The sequence below is a fragment of the Pelodiscus sinensis genome, chromosome 2 (genome assembly GCF_052426305.1).
Source record: "Pelodiscus sinensis isolate ZL-2025 chromosome 2, ASM5242630v1, whole genome shotgun sequence".
NCBI classification, from domain to species: domain Eukaryota; kingdom Metazoa; phylum Chordata; order Testudines; family Trionychidae; genus Pelodiscus; species Pelodiscus sinensis.
In genome coordinates, this window is record NC_143053.1 from 23,019,224 (window position 1) to 23,038,948 (window position 19,725).

Genomic DNA, 19,725 nt, shown 5'->3' on the forward strand with positions numbered 1-19,725 from the left:
CCAGGAAATGCCATAAATGTGGAGCTGTCTACTGGGATGAGACACTCTGATATAAGGTGTCTGTTTTAAAATCTATTTGGATTCAGCTTTACTGCAGCTCAAGGGCATATTTTCTTCAAGTGGCAAGACTACTCAACTTTTTAAGCTCCCAAGTTCTTCCCAGCGGTCTCGTACATCACTCCATATACTGAGAAGAAAAAGTCACATGAAATGAGGAAGTGGAAAGATGCCACACTGCTGGCTCACAAGTCTATATAATTAAAGCCAGAGTTTTGATTCATACTAGGAATTTAGTCAGGAGTTTGGATTTTTCATTTAAAAAAATGAAAGTACAATAATTAAATGGGTGACCATAACTGGACATTTTCCAAGACTTGATTTTTTGGGGAAAAAAAATTAACCTGGTTTTTACAAATGTGTGTTGAGTCGTCACACTAACATTAAGATGTCCACAAAGCTCAGTATTGACTCTCTCGGATTTTGGATCTAAAATATGAACTGATGTCAAGTGAAGCAGCTGGAAGTTTAACAGTGCTTGGCTGAGGACCTGGCTGGACAGGATCTATGGAATTACACACACTGAGCAAAGTGGCTTTGAAACAGTGGCTGCCAGAGCAGTCTAAGGAGGCATTTCATGGAAATGACCATCTGCCCGTATAGATGTATTCTTTGCATTTGATGGCTGATACCTCATGTTAATGTGAAGCTAGAACCTTTCTGATTGTTAGCCATTTTCTGCAGTCCTCAAACTACACTGCTTCCCATGAAAACTTGAAATATGCATGTTAAGGGCACTACATTTTATCAGGAATACAAGACTTCAGTAACCCATTGAAACCAGACCAAATGTAAATTCATTTTAAAATGTCCTTTTCAATGGTTACCTGTAAACATAGCAGTTTCTGCCAAATTTGGCCAATTTAATTGGTCAATGCTAAGCAAGTACCAGAGATGGAGCAATTCCTAGGAGCACAAACAGTAGCATGAGCCAGGCCTCTCAGAATGTAGCCTGGTGTGGCACTGCCTGCCCTGACTCTTGCCCTCTCCCTCCCCCCCCACCACCTCCCCAAGCCACCTGCACCTGTATCCCATGCCCCGAGCTTTAGTTACATGTATTTTACATTCACAATCTTCTACATTCCAAATCCTCTTCAGTTTTCACTGCTGCTAAATACAATTCAAATCTCTATCTAATTTTTTCCAATGCTCTGCAAAATTGCCTGACAATTGCAGACAGGATTTAGGTTGCAACACATCAATTTTTGGGGGTTCCCTCACCCCCCTTCTTAAGCTAACCAAGTTACTATTGTGCTCAAATACATGCAAAAGCTTCTGTGGTGCCTCCCTTTGCAGCTGAAAGCAAAATTCAAAATGACTGCAGTTTCCTTCTCATTCAGCCCTTCTGACACCATGAACTATCTTGGGGTTCATTAAACAACAAACCAGTGAATGAGAAAGGAATGAAACTTTAATCAAACTGGAGAGCATCTTTGGCTGTGCATAGCATATCACCATACAATGTTCCCAACCCCTGCTTCCAGGGCACATCTCCAAATTCCTATGTTCATAATCCTGTGCCTTATGAGGGAGTGTCTGTAAATTACAGTCATGTCTCTCCAGCTGTAGTAGCCTTAAATCTGCAGGAAAGGGCAGCTGTAGGGAAATCCTGAGTTAGTGTAAAGCTATTCTAGTCAGCTATTCACCCTCCTCCTAGTAGAGTAGTACAGAGTGTATTTTGGGGCTGTCTGCTAGTGCTTTAATTTGTTCCAGAAATTGGTACAATCCCAGACCATCCTGTGAAGACTTATCCACATGCAGATTTAATGTACATGTGAATCCCTAAATGAGAAAGATTCTAATGTCTTCAACAAACAGGCTTATAATGTTGCTCAGGACAACTCTCACTAAGGCTACATGACATGAGAAGGAAAGTTCTAGGTGAAAATCTATTCCACCACCCAGCACCAGGTTTGCATGTTTTTGTGAGATGTATCTTTTCAGTAAAACTAGAGGAAGGAGATATCAGCATAGAGAATGTGGTTATATTATGTCTTGTGACATTGGGAGTGGGGGCTCTCCCCTTGAGGATCTAGCAGAGATAATGGAGCATAGAGACCTATGAAAAGTCTCTCTTGCCCAAGAACAGATATAATCCCTGGTTTCCATTTCCAGTATGATGTAGACATGCATTCTGATCAGAATAAACAAAATTACACTCTTCCTGGGCTTATTTAATTTCTTTGTAAATGTATCAAAGGTTGCTGTCAGACACTAAGCAGATGCACCTTGTTTTTAAAACAAAGGGCCCAGTTCTTCTTTCCTACCCCGCTGTGAATGAGTGCAGAATTTGGCTTGCCAATTTGCAAAACTTGTCCCAAACTGAACCCTCGGCTCTGAACAGCCGCAGTACTTATGGATGTTTGCAAATCTGGATCTGCGTTTGCAAATGGCCTTTTGGCTTGCAGTCATTACTTCTGTGAATGTTATGGTTTAATTAGCTGAACCTGGAAGGATTCAAATTTTATAAAAGGTTCCTAACTTTATCTTTCTAACTAAACCCTATATCTGAGTAATCCCAACGTAAGGTCTCATCCTATAGCCACAGATGTCAAAGAAGTACCATGGGCCCCTTTGAATTTTCAAAATGCAGCACCAGATCCATATTTTTCATCACTGGCAAAAACTGTTGTGGACACACAAACACCTTAACACCTTGAATATGAATATGTATAACCTGAAGACACTTTAGACAAAATCTCTCATGTAACCTATAAATTTTAATGTTACAATCTGCTGAATGTGTCTACCCTATTTTTGTGCATATATCACTCTTGTATGTGAAATTAGCAATATGAAGTTTGGATCTGTTTATAATTCTAAATGTGCCATGAGGGCCATCATGGATGCCCTGGAAACATTGGCTAAGAAATCAAATTAATGACCTGTGAATGGTCATGTAAGCCCATGTGATTGATCCTAGAAAGACATGTGATCATACCACCTAGTACTGGAATCCACCTTGAACCTGGTATTTTTCCATGCGCATGGCAGATCCATAAAGGCCAGGTATATAGTAGACCCAGAAGGTTGGTTTAAGGTATGCCACTCCAGCTATATGAATAATACATTATTAGCTGGAGTTGATTGACCTTAAGACGAGCTTGGCACTGTCTTCACAGGGAGGTCAATGGGAGCAAATGCTCCTGTTGGCTTCCCTTATTCCTCGACTGCAAGGAGTATCGGCACTGACCAGGGATGGTCTCAGCATTCAATTTAACAGATCTTTACTAGACCCACTAAAGTGAATGCCAGAAGATCAATTTCTGGCATGGCAAGTGGAGACGTGGTCAAAGGATTCCCACCCTGGGCAAAAGTCTATTTTAGCTATAGGAAGCAATTAGTCTCTTGTCTTCAGCTGGCTTTTGAAACTGCCTGCTACTTCCTAAGAGGATATAAAAGAACATTGAAGAGGCAGTAGTGCATATCCAGAGTAAGGATCAATCCTGATTTGAAGCTTTCTCTTGAAATAACACCACCTGTTAGGTAAGAATTTGCATGTAGCAAGTTTTAGTGGATTAGGACTCGCTAAGCATTTTTTGTTCTTTTTAATTTAGTAACTTCATTTGATTTGATTGTTTTCACTTAATTAACACTTGTGTATTATCAAACATAGTGTACATAATTGTTACCTAAGAGGGAGTAACCACCATGCATCTTTCTTTCACAGATAAAAAGGGCTGACCTTATGAGCTTTCTCCATGTAAAACTTTACACAGAGTAAGATGGATTTATTTGCAGTTTCGGTCCCATTTGGAGATTGGTTTCCTGAGTGCTGAACCCTTAGACCTGAGTCCTTCCACAACTGAAGTGGTTCAGTGTCTGTTCTGATTTCTACAAAGGTGGTAACCACAACTCTGTGCCTTGTTGAAGAAGTATAGAGGATCTGGCTCAAAAGGACATGGTAGTGGTGAGCCCCAGAGAGCAGGAAGGTGGATGTCAGTGGCATGATCAGCACACCCGGGGACAACCCTAACAGAACTTCTGTGATTTTACTCTGTCACAACTGTATGTTCCAACTTCAAAGTTTTTGAAGTGTCAGCCTGGTATGTCTGATTGCTATTTGGTTGTTTTACAGATGCTGATGACTGAGCTGAATCTCTTCAGCTAATGCTCCAACAATAAAATTATCAGCTGAATTCCATTTGAGTCATCTTTCTTACTGGTCAGATGCAGCAAAAAACACAGCTTGATTTTTTCTGGCTATTACAGGATTTGACAGAACATCTGTGGTGGGCAATCTGCGGCCCATCAGGGTTCTGTGTGTGGCCCATGAGACATTTTGTTTATTGTTGCCCCCACACCTGGTTACCAGATTCTACTGGTTTCCATCTGCATAGGGTCCCCCCCACTGGTATTACTGACATCATATGCATGTAAAGCAAGGGCATGTGAAGTGAAGTGTGTACTGATTGCACACAACATTGACTGAGAGAGCCATGCACTTTCTCTGCATCCAATCAAAGCACTGCAGTTAGCAAAACAACCCTTTCCTGGGACACTGTCTTCGTCACAACAGTCTTGTGACCCACTGAGATGGAGGGCCACTCAAGCAGCCCACTTATTAGCCTAGACTGCCCATTGCTGCAGTATATGAAACAGATTCTATGGAAATAATTGAGGGGGGAAAATATTAAACCCCATGCCAATCTTATGACTACAGCCATACTTTAAAGAATCAACAGTTGAGTAAAATACAATCCTTGCCCACACTACAGTATCTCTGCATAACATGCTTGCGAATGGGCATAATGTGTCTCCATGCCATAACGTAACATACTGCACAAAGGTTAACAGCCTACTACTGCAGGCAGGTGATAGAATCCTTTTGCTCATATGATAGCTATTCTATGTATTTATATGGCCCCAATACCATCACCACTATATTCCTCTGAGGAAGGAAGTACTACTACCTCTGTTTTACAGACACGGAAACTGAGGCTCAGGGACAGTGACTTGCCCAGGCGCACACACAAGCAGCTTGTGGTGAATCAGAGTTGATACTGGCACCTCTCAATGTCAGACTAGCAGCCTAACTGCTAAGTAGTTGAAGTCTTCACTCTGTTGTGGAAGGTCCCTGAGTCCAGGCCTCGCTGACAGTTGTGTCAGGGATCAGCACTTTTAGTGCTAGCTAGGCACAACTTTGTCTCTTATAGTCACCCATAAAAATTTAAAAATTCTGGTTAGGAATATATCAGATTTTTCAAACCACAAAGAGAACTAAAAATCCATCACCACTATAAGTAGGACCCCTGTATTTACATATGGGGTAAGTGAGTCCATACTCACTGACATTACTCCCTTTATATTAGGACTGAAACTGGTCTAGTCCAGAGCCCCTATATGCTTCTCAAAAAGATGAGTGATAAATGGTCATTAGCAAAGACTGGCAGGGAGAGGTGTTGGAAAAACACTAGGCAAATTGAAAACACAGCTCTTAGGGTGTAGGATTTCATAGCACATCACCACTTCAGAATGAAGGGGGGAAAACAAAGGAGAGGCAGACAGAACAAATACTTCTTCAGTATTTTCTTCAGGATATTTTCACTGGGAAACAACTATGGCAACTCCCTAACTCACCCAGTGTTGAGTAACTGGTTTTCAGTAGGAAATTTTGGCAAACACATCTATGACATTTGGTGCTATTGTTATTGTTTATAGTATACCAGCTGTCAGGCTTCACAGTTCTGAAAGGACAGAACTGGAATGGTCACATGTTCCAAGTCACTTAAATTTATCGTGGGCCTCCACCTCTGAACTTGGGCCTCTTATTCTCTGAACTTAGAGTAAATTATGACCTGGCAGTTGAAGATGAGCCTTAAATTCAGGACTGCAGGAAAATGATCCTAAAATACATAAACAGGGGAAGCTTCAGTAGGGGTAGAGAGGTTGTTTTACCTCTGTACTGGGCACTGGTGACACAGCTGTTTGAATACGGTGTCCAGTTCTGGTGCACACAAATTAAGAAGGATGTTGATGAATTGCAGAGGGTTCAGAGAAGACTCAAGCAAATGATTAAAGGATCAGACAGCATCCCTTACTGATAGGCTTATTAGTTCACAGGAATACAGTGTAGAACAGACTTGTTAGCACAGGAATCAAAAGCACTCAGTACAATCTATCTCGGGGAGAGGGGAGCTCAGAGCCACGGCCCTGGGCCTTGTCCCTGTAACCTAAACGAGCCCAGATTCTAATGGGCTTAGGGTTAACTTGATTAGATTCTTATTATTTTCATAAGGAACAATTTGTTAATGGGCTCTTCAATCTAGCAGAGAAAGATAAAACACAATCCAATAGCTGGAAGTGAATCTATACACAGAGCAGATATAAGGTGTATATTTTTAACAGTGAGAATAACTAATAGCTAGAACTGCTTTACCAAGGGTTGTGGTAGATTCTGCATCACTGGCACTCTTGAATTCAAAATTGGATGTTTTTCTAAAAGATGTGCTATAAGAATTATTTCAGGGATTTGGTGACCTGTGTAACTTCCCTGTGGCAGGGAATGGATTATTCTGTAAAGGTACAGCTATACAGCAAGACATAATTTTGAAATAATGTCGAGATGGAAGACTTCTTACTCAGACTCCTGTAACCTTCATTTCACGAGGAGTAAGGGAAGTCAAAGGAAGAGTGTTCTTCCTTCACCTTCCTGCTGTGTGGACAGAGCCAAAAGCCAAATTAAGCTATTTTGACTTTAAGGGTATGTCTACACTACCCTCCTAGTTCGAACTAGGAGGGTAATGTAGGCATACCGCACTTGCTAATGAAGCCCGGGATTTGAATTTCCCGGGCTTCATTTGCATAAGCGGGGAGCCGCCATTTTTAAAACCCCGCTGGTTCGAACCCCGTGCAGCGCGGCTACAAGGGGCACGAAATAGGTAGTTCGAACTAGGCTTCCTAGTTCGAACTACCATTATTCCTCATTTCACGAGGAGTAACGGTAGTTTGAAGTAGGAAGCCTAGTTCGAACTACCTAGTTCGTGCCCCGTGTAGCCGCGCTGCACGGGGTTCGAACCAGCGGGGTTTTAAAAATGGCGGCTCCCCGCTTATGCAAATGAAGCCCGGGAAATTCAAATCCCAGGCTTCATTTGCAAGTGCGGTATGCCTACATTACCCCGCTAGTTCGAACTAGCGGGGTAGTGTAGACATACCCTAAGGTCTGTAACTTCAGCTATGTCAATTGATTTGACTTATGCCCTGCTGTGTAGATGTGCCCTCAGTATCCAGTTTTACTGTTCCAGGTGAAATATATGCAGTGGTCCAAGTAAAAATTTGTTGGATGATATGGGGTTGGATGACATTAAAGGGACCATGGGTCCTCCCCATGTGACTCTATCCTGCCCTTCAGCCCGGGGCTCCCACTCTACCCCGCCCATGCCTCTCTCATGTTACCAGCTAGGCTGAGGTATCTGAGGGTGGTGCAACAACTGGATTAGCCGCTGGTATTTTGTTGCTTTCCTTGTTCTGCCCCTGCCAGCAGCTAAAGGAACAGAACCCTCAGCCCCATCCCTTGTCCTTCCATTGAGCTGCCTCTCCCCTGGCTCCCTACAGCAGCAGCCTTGCCAGAGGAGTGGAAGGGGGGAAACTGTTTTGCTCCTTTCCCTACTGGGAGGGGCAGCAGGGAAAGGAGCAGAATGCCAGCAGCTTCTCCAGCTGCCATACCACTCCCACTATGTCTACACTACAGGATTTTATCGGAAAAAAGGTACACAAATTGCACTCTGCAATTTGCGTACCTTTTTCCGATTTTTTTTGGAAAAGGTTTTTCCAAAATTTGGCCCTTCCTCCTCATGGGAGGAGGAAGACAGGGCTTCCAAAAAAGTATGTTTGCTCTTCCGCAAAAAAGTAGAAGAGCAGATGCGTTCCCTGGATGCGGCAGAGTTTTTCCGGGATCCCTCCAGTATCCCGGAAAACCTCCAGGCTACATCTACACTACACTTTTGCAGTGTGGACATGTTCTTGTGCAAGAAGTTTGTGGAAGATCTCTTCAGTGGAGACGTTGCCTGAGTTAGCATCACCCTGGCCTCAGACTGCTTTAACAAGACATTCAAAACAAAGTCCCAAAAGTCCATCACCACAATACTAAAGTCCACACTTAGCTCTAGCATCGTCCAGCACAAGAGCTGCTCTTCTACCTCTGTCCGAGTATGTCTACACTACTACCCTCATCGAACTAGGGTGGTAATGTAGGCAACCGGAGTTGCAAATGAAGCCCGGGATTTGAATTTCCCGGGCTTCATTTGCATATTGTCAGGCGCCGCCATTTTTAAATGTCCGCTAGTGCGGACTCCGTGCCCTGCGGCTACACGCGGCACGGACTAGGTAGTTCGGATTAGGCTTCCTATTCCGAACTACCGTTACTCCTCGTGGAACTCCAATACCTCGTGGAACTCCACGAGGAGTAATGGTAGTTTGGAATAGGAAGCCTAATCCGAACTACCTAGTCCGTGCCGCGTGTAGCCGCAGGGCACGGAGTCCGCACTAGCGGACATTTAAAAATGGCGGCGCCCGACAATATGCAAATGAAGCCCGGGAAATTCAAATCCTGGGCTTCATTTGCAACTCTGGTTGCCTACATTACCACCCTAGTTCGAACTAGGGTGGTAGTGTAGACATACCCTCAGTTCCCACAGACAGTTCTCCCTGATCTTCCTACCTGGATCTGAGCCTTCTGGCTCTGGGCTAGGTCTAGGCCCAGACCCAGGCTCAGGCCCAAGAGCAAGACCAATGCCAAGCCTAAACAGGACTTCTCACAGGATTCTGGCCTCCCGACTCCACTGGTGTCAGTGTTTCCATTGCAGGCTCCAGTCATTACCTCATCTTCCTCACTGCAGGTGCCATCCTGCTGCTCTTATAGGAAAAATTTCCTCATCTCACTCAGGTGTGGTTCATTCAGTAATCAGCATTGGCTCACCCCAGGCCTTGCAACCCTTAAGGGGCAAGCACCCAATTACAGACCCTAAACATTTTGCAAGCAGGATGTGACAAATTAATCTCTTATGTGACTTCACTGATATCACTGGATTTACACCAGAAATAAATTTGGCTATTTATATTTATGTGGCTTCCTTAAGAACCATGTAATCAAGATCCAGTACAAATATTCATAACAGAATTTATGAGATCCAGGCATAGTTTATATATTCTATGGAAGACTTTATATATAATCTTATATACACACTCTTAAATTTGCAATGTAAAATATTGTTTTTTCAGCCAAAAGACAACATTTTGGAAACATTGGTTTTCAGATTTCAACTTTTGGTTGAATAGTCAAATATTGTGGGTTGGCCCCCTCGCCCCCCCCCCCCCCATGTTTTTCTAATGGCAAAAGGAGTATGGGGTGCGTGAAGGACAAGGCAAAAAAAGGAAAGAAGAGTGTAGAAATGTTTTAATTTTAGTTATTAAAACAGGAAAATTCCAAATGAAACACTGTTTTGTTTAGAAAGGCCATTTTTGTAATAAAAAAAATCAATGAATAATTTCTATCAACAATTGCTGAATGTGAGCTATTTGTATAACTGGAAACACTATATCCATGATTCTGCATACTTGCATTTTATTCTGATAATGGATTGCAATATTCCAGTGGGGTTTTTTTGAGTTAACCGCTGTTACTCACTTTGCATCTCCCGATGCAAAGTCTGCTTCTTTCTTCAGCAGCAGCGCATGAACCGACTGGGTTGAAAATTTACCAAAGTGGCATTCATGGAAAAGAGTATTTTTCCCTTTGTTCAATTTATCTGCTGTTTGTTGTTTTACAGAGTAAAAGGTGTATGTTTGCTTAGAACCCACGGATGGCTTAATCCAGTTCCACGTGACCGTGGGCTTATTCCCTTCACTTGGAGATGTGAGCCAAGCCTGGCACAGCTAGAGATGCAGCTAAGCCTCAACCTTTGTAAAAAACCAGCTCACGCAGTGACAACCACCTTCTGCTGAATCATTCATTCAAGAGAAGTCACAGTCCAATGTTTATGAAATCACAGATCATTACCATGGCAGCAAATATGATGTCACTACCACTGGATCATGGAATGATACAGGCAGCAGGGGATATAAAAGGGAGAGATTCTCTTTATGAACAGATATTATGGCAATCAGCATAGATGAGAATGGAAATATATTACAGGAAAGTTTGAGTGTGAGTAACCTAGTGCATGTAACAGTGCACCTTTAAGAAACTAACCTAAAGCACTCTCATTCACTGGAGTTTGGATGAAACATTTCATTGGCCAGTGCTGTGAGTTCCCTCAACAGGATCTTTACACAGTGAAAAACTATTTAAAAGTTGCTGAATTGAATAACTGGTCATGCTGTACATATTTCACAAGAATACCTACTGACATGACGGGAGACAGATTATGGGGGTGGAAAAGGAAATGAGTCTAGTCTGTTAGCCCAATGCAAGTTTTTGGTAGCACCTTGTTTCAGTGTCAATACAGTGTTGTGTGTGTGTATATTCTGAATTTCAAAATCCAAAGTGTACAGAAACTGCCTGCTGATACCTTGTCACTATTGAGCTTTGAAATAAATGTTTATTACCCACCCTCTGATTCATTGTCACCTGGCTTGTGAAATCATTTTCACTGAATTTCAATTAGTTTTATTAAAACTATCACACTAATATTTTGTTATGAAACATAGCTGTCTAGGAGGTGACATGTCATGCCTGTCTATATTAACAGCATACCTCGCTAGTATGCCCCCTTCTCTAGTGTGGGGCTGAGGGCTTGTCTCCACTGCACTCAGGGAATCGATACTCCAGTGATTAATCCACCAGTCATTGATTTATTGTGTTTGCTTACACAAGAAATCGATATGTGCACTTTGTGGATGACGTTACTCTACCAGAATGGGCAGAATAGCTGGTGTCGATGGGAGAGCAAATCCTGCCAACTTTACCACACACAAGACAGCCCATTAAATATGTCGACTTCAGCTACACTATTTGTGGAGCTGAAGTAGGTCGACGGCGGGGGTTAGTGTAAAGCAGGCCTAAGACATGAGGTATATTTCTCTTGTATTCTCAGAGCATGCTCACTTCACAAGTTCTTACATATTTACTCATGGGAATAATTTTGCAATGTTGGACAATTAACAGATTATAAAAGAAACTAATGTTTTCTTCCTTCACCTTTTGAATTCTTTTGGAGTGACATGTGCATTGAAACCACCTTCATGAGGCATAGTCATGACTATATCAGAGGGGTAGCCGTCTTAGTCTGGATCTGCAAAAGCGACAAGAGGTCCTGTAGCACCTTATAGACTAACAGGTGTATTGGAGCATAAGCTTTCGTGGGCAAAGACACACTTCGTCAGATGCATGTAGTGGAAATATCCAGAGGAAGGTATAAATATGCAGGCCAGAATCAGGCTAGAGATAATGAGGTTAATTCAATCAGGGAGGATGAGGCCCACTTCTAGCAGCTGATCTGGAAGGTGTGAATACCAAGAGAGGAGAAGCTGCTTTTGTAGTTAGCTAGCCATTCACAGTCTTTGTTTAATCCTGAGCTGGTGTCAAACTTGCGGATGAACTGTAGCTCAGCAGTTTCTCTTTGAAGTCTGGTCCTGAAGTTTTTTTGCTGCAGGATGGCTACCTTTAGATCTGCAATTGTGTGTCCAGGGAGATTGAAATGTTCCCCTACAGGTTTTTGTATGCTGCCATTCCTAATATCAGATTTGTGTCCATTTATTCTTTAATGTAGGGACTGTCCAGTTTGGCCGATGTATATAGCAGAGGGGCATTGTTGGCACATGATGGCGTATATTACATTGGTAGATGTGCAGATGAATGAACCAGTGATAGTGTGGCTGATCTGGTTAGGTCCTGTGATGATGTTGCTGGTGTAGATGTGGGCAGAGTTGGCACCAAGATTTGTTGCAGGGATTGCTTCCTTAGTTAGTTACTATGGTGCGGTGTATATTTGCTGGTGAGAATATGCTTCAGGTTGGCGGGCTGTCTGTGGGCAAGGACTGGCCTGCCTCCCAAGGCCTGTGAAAGTGAGGGATCATTGTCCAGGAGGGGTTGTAGATTAGTGATGGAGAGGTTTTAGCTGAGGATTATAGGTGATGGCCAGTGGTGTTCTGTTGGTTTCTTTCTTGGGCTTGTCCCGCAGCAGGAGGCTTTTGGGTACACATCTGGCTCTGTTAATCTGTTTCCTTACTTCTTTGTGTGGGTATCGTAGTTTCAAGAATGCTTGATGAAAATCTTGTAGGCGTTGGTCTCTGTCTGAGGGGTTGGAGCAAATGCAGTTGTACCACAGTGCTTGGCTGTAGACTATGGATTGTGTGGTGTATCCGGGATGGAAGCTGGAGGCATTAAGGTAGGCATAGTGGTTGGTAGGTTTTAGGTATAGGGTGGTGTTTATGTGACCGTTTATGTGACCGTCAATTATTTGCACTGTGGTGTCCAGGAAGTGGACCTCCCATGTAGACTGGTCCAGGCTGAGGTTGATGGTGGGGCGGAAGCTGTTGAAATCGTGGTGGAATTCTTCCAGAGTTTTTCCCATGGGTCCAGATGATGAAGATGTCATCAATGTAGCGTAGGTAGAGAAGGGGCATGAGTAGATGAGAGCTGAGGAAGCGTTGTTCTAGGTGAGCCATAAAAATGTTGGCATATTGTGGGATCATGCGAGTGCCCATAGCGGTGCCACTGGTCTGTATATATTGTTGTCACCAAATCTGAAATAATTGTTTGTGAGGATAAAGTCAGAACTCAGACACCAGTTGTGCTGTGGCATCATAAGGGATACTGTTCCTGACAGCTTGTATTTCATCTGTGTGTGGGATGTTTGTGTAGAGAGCCTCTACATCCATGGTAGCTAGGATGGTGTTTTCTGGAAGATCACCAATGCATTGTAGTTCTCAGGAAATCAGTGGTGTCACAGAGATAGCTAGAAGTACTGGTGGCGTAGGGTCTGAGTAGAGAGTCCACATATCCAGACAGTCCTTAAGTGAGAGTGCCAATGCCCAAGATGATAGGACGTCCAGGATTTCCAGGTTTATGGATCTTGGATAGTAGATAGAATAATCCCAATCGGGGCTGTAGGGGTATGTCTACACTACCCCCCTAGTTCGAACTAGGGGGGGTAATGTAGTCATACGGAGTTGCAAATGAAGCCTGGGATTTGAATTTCCCGGGCTTCATTTGCATGAAGCCGGCCGGCGCCATTTTTAAATGCCGGCTAGTTCGGACTGTGTGCCGTGCGGCTACACGCGGCACGAACTAGCTAGTTCAGATTAGGCTTCCACGAGGCGTACAGCTAGTTCGGATAGGAAGCCTAATCCAAACTAGCTAGTTCGTGCCGCGTGTAGCCGCGCGACATGTAGTCCGAACTAGCCGGCATTTAAAAATGGCGCCAGCCGGCTTCATGCAAATGAAGCCCGGGAAATTCAAATCCCGGGCTTCATTTGCAACTCCGTATGACTACATTACCCCCCCTAGTTCGAACTAGGGGGGTAGTGTAGACATACCCTAAGGGTGTGTTGATTCGTCCCTGTGCTTGTGTAGGGAGTGTCCTGAGCACATGGTGCAGTTTTAGTGTATTCCTCAGTGGGAAGTGAGGGAAGTAGCCTGTAGAATTTGGTATTGGAGAGTTGTCTGGCAGCCCCCTTTTGGTAGTCAGACCTGTTCATGACGACAACAACACCTCCTTTATCAGCCTCTTTGATTATAATGTCAGAGTTGTTTCTGAGGCTGTGGATGGCATCGTGTTCTGCACGACTGAGGTTATGAGGCAAGCAATGCTGTTTTTCCACAATGTCTGCCTGTGCACGTTGGTGGAAGCATTCTATAAATAGGTCCAGACCGTCATTTCAACTGTCAGGAGGAATTCATGTGGAGTTGTTCTTCTTGTGCTGTTGGAGGGAGGATATCTGTGTGTCAGTGCGCTGTTCGGTGTTGTGTTGAAAGTATTCTTCGAGTTGGAGACAAGAAAAGTAGACTTCCAGATCATCGCAGAACTGTATCATGTTTGAGAGTGGTGGGTCAAAAAGAGAGTCCTTGAGATAGGACAGACTCTTCTGCTGGGCTGAGTGTGTGGTTGGATAGATTGACGATATTGCTGGGTGAGTTAGGGGTACCACTGTTGTGGCCCCGTGTGGCAGGTAGGATTTTAGCCAGCTTACAGTCCTTTTTCCTCTGTAGAGAAGTGAAGTGTGTAATATAGATCTCCTGTCTTATTTTAATAAAGTCCATTTGTGTGGAAGGTTGGTTTTTTATGAAAGTCTCCAAATTGGAGAGCTCTTTTTTGATGTTTTCCTGTTTGCTATACAGGATGCTGATAAGGTGGTTCCTCAGCTTCTTTGATAGCGTGTGGCATAATCTCTCACTGTGGTCTGTGCAGTATGTAGATAGCAATGGATTTTTCACCTTCAGTCCATTGGGTATGATGTTCATCCATTTGCATCTGGAGAGAAAGATGATATCTGACTGTACTTGTGCAAGTTTCTTCATGAGGTTGTGACTATGGGGCCATCACTAGGTTCCCCCTGAACCCAGAGACTGCCAAGAATTGATCTCTTAGCCTCACTATAAGCAGCTGGCTGGTAGAGAACATTGCAAGCATAAGTGACACTGTGGTGGCACAAATATAAGAGATCTACAAAGAGGAAATGAAATTAAGGATTGCTGTGTGTGCAAGAGATGGGGAGGCCATTTGTGAGAAGCTTGAGCTGTGCATCCATCCCTTAAACCTCACTTAGAAGAAGAAGCAAAAACAACAATTGTCAGTAATAGAGTGGTACCACCATCTATCAATGAAGACACATATACAATTGGAATTCCCCAAATGCAATAATTTGAACATAGCTGGCACACAAGGGTCTATGACACAATGACAAAGGTAATAGACACTGGCAGTGACAAATAAGAATGTACAAGATAATCCAACAAATGAATAGATAAGGTTAATGTGAAATACAACAGTGATAGGCCTGCAAGCAAGTCCATGAGATCCTGACATCAAGATTGTCACATGAGTTGGCTACAGTACCAGCATCAATTTTTATTGGCTCTAGGGATATGAGGACCAAGGCCAAGTCTAATGTAAAGAGCCAGCTGCATATGGAGGTGCCAAAGAGACACACATCACAAGAAGTCACCTGCATGATTATGGACAGATCTGCAGTTTTGAGTAGGACACTGGACATCAAGTGGTATCATCGAAGACTTGGTGACCAGTTTCAAAGTCTACATTGAGCAAGAGCTACCAGCAGGGGATATAGATTGTGTTGAAGTCCTTACACCTGTAAACAACTAGAAGTGCCACAAGCTCTAGCAGAGCTACAGAAGCAAGCAGAATACATCAGCTGAGAACAAATACACAGCTTCTTCCACAGAAAGCTGAGTAGATGATTACTGTGAAAATAAAAAAGTGATTAATATCATTTTATAGAACTCATTCAGAACCCAAAGTTTTGTCTGCAACATGCACTAAATCACAAGCTATTATCCTGGGCAGGGACAACACACTGGTAGGGGAAAAAACAGGACAGTTTGGTGATCAGAGAAGATATGGCCACCTCACATGAAAAAAACCAACATCCTTGTACAATGAAAAACTGGTGGGAATATTAATACTATCAGATGACACTGATGTTTGTCTTGCTGTTGCACCATTACTTTGAACAGGAACTAACATGTTGGAGTGATTATGGAACCCCCACTCCAAGAGAGCTGAAGTAGATGTCTGTACTCCTGCAGAGCAACACTGTACCAGGACAACTAGCTGCCAAAGCATACTCAGACTGTGACATGGTAGCTTCTTTTTTTGCCTTTGTAAAGGAACTGAGTTAAAGATTCTGTAAGTGGGATATTCCCTCTGTCTGCTGGGTTACATCAGTGCAGCATTGACTGAGGTCATTGACCAGGCAACCAAATTCATGGCTACCTGCTACATACAATCAAGCTGTACCACCACGTCAGAAGCAAGCAGACATCATGAGCAGCAAAAATTGGCACAGGTATCACCCATACCAAAGCCCAGGGCCTTACCATTGACAACTGTAGCATTTATGGAACATGTAAAATGAGCATGTGTATGGGAAAAGTGCTTTGGATCCAAACACACTACCACATATGGTGTACAGCAATAGGGATGGCTATGCAATGACAAGTTCAAGGCACTGCTTCTATGCCGTGCTTGCTCTTTGATATTTAATCAAGTGTTCTTGAGAGAGTGATGCACCTAATAAATCTATAACATGTGGATGTAACAATGCTAAAGTGCCATGTACTATACTCTGTGCATGCCAAGGGGCTGTGGTGTGTCACAATGACCTAACAAAATCAGTCTTAGTATTTGCAGATAAAAAAGGTCATGACATGCAGCAGCCTCTGTCATAGGAGGACACACAGCTACAGTTTGAATGAGAAAGAACAGTCATCATTTAAAATGACTTAATTTATAATGACTTTAAAATAAAACGTTTGTTTAAAATTGTTATAGTAATTTTGTTGAAAGCCACAATAATCTCCTTAATACACCTAGTCTCCTTTTTCATGCACCCTTACTATTCAGGTAGGTATTGTTATTGATTGATTTGCAAATGTCAAATGCAAATCCTGCCTTGATTTTGTACCTCTGCAGTCATGAGACTTTTGTCATAGAAGTGGCAGTGGAGAAAAGAAATGTTCATATTTCAAAAGGCTCTGTAGTGAAGATTATAATCAGTCAGATTTTTTTAAATATGTGGTTTTGAGATGGGAGCTACACTATTTTTGTGGCTTTTGTAACACAAGATTGAGCAGAGCTGTTGCCACACCCGTCCATATGAACTCACTATTATCACATTTCATTATATTTGGTTTTCAGTGATTTGTTTCCATTTTGAGGAAGTGCGATTTCTCTATGGGCAGCTTAATTGTTAAACATGCAAGTCCATATTTGTTTAAGTAGGGTCTGAATGAATTCCACTGACAGCTAGCTAGATGTAGGGAGTGGGAGAGACTTTAGGAGCAAATGGTATTTACATGAATATATCTACTCTGCTTAGATATCCAGCGGAAAAAGCAGGTTGCTCAACGTGATCAGCTTTGGCTGGTGTTGGGTTAAAATTACCTTAGTATTGAATGCAGGGGTAGTAAAATGCTGTTTTCAATCTTATTCACTTCATTGTATAAATAAAGAGGAACAGAACTGTACTGATCCTGTCCCAAATAAAGGGGTCATCCTTCGCTGAAAGGACCTCATTATGCCTAGGGTTTAACCAGTTCAAACATAGAATTAAATAGGCTACATTTATTATGCTAAGTACTCAATGGAAGCTCAAATCACTTGTGGTAGGGTACCACACACACACCAAAAGTTTTGCTGACGATAAATGCGGGTGTGAACAGTACTTTGTTGGCAGGAGTGCTCTGACAAAGCTAAGACTGCTCATTGGGAGTGGAAGATTTTTGTTGGCAAAAGAGCTGATAAATAGTTGTGTCACTTAAAACTGCATAATATAGATATAGCCTCAGAGACTGACCTACAGGTCACGGCAGGCAGGTGGCAGCAGGAGATGACGTAGGGGCAGTCAATGAAAGTGGCAGGTGAAAGGGGCAAGCAGTTAGCTGGTGGGAGGCAGCAAGGAACAGTGGCCGGCAGGGCAGCTAAACAGTGAGGAACAGCAGCTGGTGAGGCAGCCAGCCAGAGAAGGTACTAAGATGGTGGAGCAACCCTGAGGTGACTTTCCACAGATGGGGAATTTTACTATGGGTCCTCACTGACCAACGACAACCACTGTGAGTGGGGTGTGGTTAGGGAGCAGAGGGGCACACAGTAAAGGAACTTTTGGTTGTAGAACTCAAGGATAGCAGCAGAAGCCACTGCCCACATACTCGACTGACAGTTTTAGGTTTGTGAACCTTGCTTGTGGCATTTTCCCAAATTAATGTTGGGTAGCTCCTCTCCTTTCATTAAAAGTTGTCTCCCCCCCCCCCCCCCCCCCCCCCCCCCCCCCCCCACACACACACACATTCTGCCCTTGCAAGCCAGGAAATATTGCCCAGAGATGGCGTGTCATTGTCCTGGGTTATTGGTTTGCAGCTTGTGCCGGATCTGTGTGGTTGGTTGAAAATGAACTCCTAGATACTGAACCTGGCACTGGTTGCTGCTGGTTCCACCTGGCAAAAAGTCACACTTGCTTCCAACAAAGCTAAGAAATGGGTTTCCAAAGACTCACTTGAACCTGATTTTACACTGGTGTAACTCCACTGATTTCAATTATGTTATTACTGATTTAAGCCAGGGTTAGATCAGACTCAGGCCTCCCAAGAATAATATCTCCAATTATTTCCGAAGGTCCCTATTTTTCCTGTACAATTTATCTATCCACTGTGAGATGCAACATTAAATTTCAGATTGTTTGACAATAGAACAATCACCAAAAGACTAGGAGAGATGACTTCAGAGAAAGGCATCTCATTCATTTGGCACCATGGAACAATTAGTGGTGGGGTTTGGTTATAAAAAAAATCTGAGCAGCCAGCAGACTCCACCCTAGATGACATATGACAAGCCCGAGATACTTCCCTCATTTGGTATAGGATTTGGGAACATCATTCACTAACATTTAAGATTCAAACAGTGAGAGATGAAAGCTGTCTCTTCAAAGCTTATCGACGTGTATACTCAAGGAATTTTGCCCACAAGTAATTGCTGATTTGGCAAGAGTCTGAAATCAGGAAAATTAGTCTCATTATCTTATTCTCCAGTTTAAACCCAGCAGTTTCTATTAAGCAAAAAGAACTCTTTACCCTAAAGTGTATTATTGTGCTTGGGAGTGGTCCGTTGTTTGCTAAATAATACAACTTTAAGGGTTAGGAAAATTGACTCAGTCAAATTCACAACTATGGTAAGATGGCATTGACTTCAGTGGAGTTTCGTCAGCTTACACTCAGAGTGGTCCAAGAAAGTTTTGCGAATACATTATATAAATTTAGGTCAGTTTAGACAAAGAGTTAGCTCTTCAACAACAAAACATTTTTGAAACAGAAATCCTTATCTTTAACCTTGTCAATTTCAACATAGCCCCCTCAGTTATAGTAAACACATCTTTTGTAGTGTTCAGTCCCAGGGTGATATACAGATGATCTGCCAAATACAGGAAAGCCTGCCAAAGAGTGATTGTGTTTATGCGTGTGGATGAGAAATTAATGGGCAGATCATTGCAGTAATCTGGATGTACTTCCCCACTATGAAACAGAGCAGAAACAAAACCATGCTAGATCATGTTCAAGATACAACTCTTGCAGAGCAATTAGCAATGGGCCAAACCAACTTTGGCATCTCCACATCAGAGTACCTGCCAAACCAGAGGCATTTCACCACCTGCAGGGAGACCATCTAAACAAGAATAGGAACAAAATGCTCTCTGAAACAAACAAGGATGTGATCAATTTCAATTATTTGAGTAACTAAATAATCTTGATAATTGCAATACTTCACAGCTGTGATCCTGCTGCCCTAGTGACTACTGCATCCTGCACACAGAAATGATTGGATAAGAGCACATCATCTATCTGTTTGAGAGCGTTTGTCCAAGAACTCCTCCTAAATGGTAAGACCACCAAATTCAGCATGCAGCTTCCTCTTATAAGAGGGCCATACCTCATGGTATCATTAGTGCCCACATGAATAAGTAGCATGAGGTATTAGTCAGAGGGCCAGGTGATCTTCA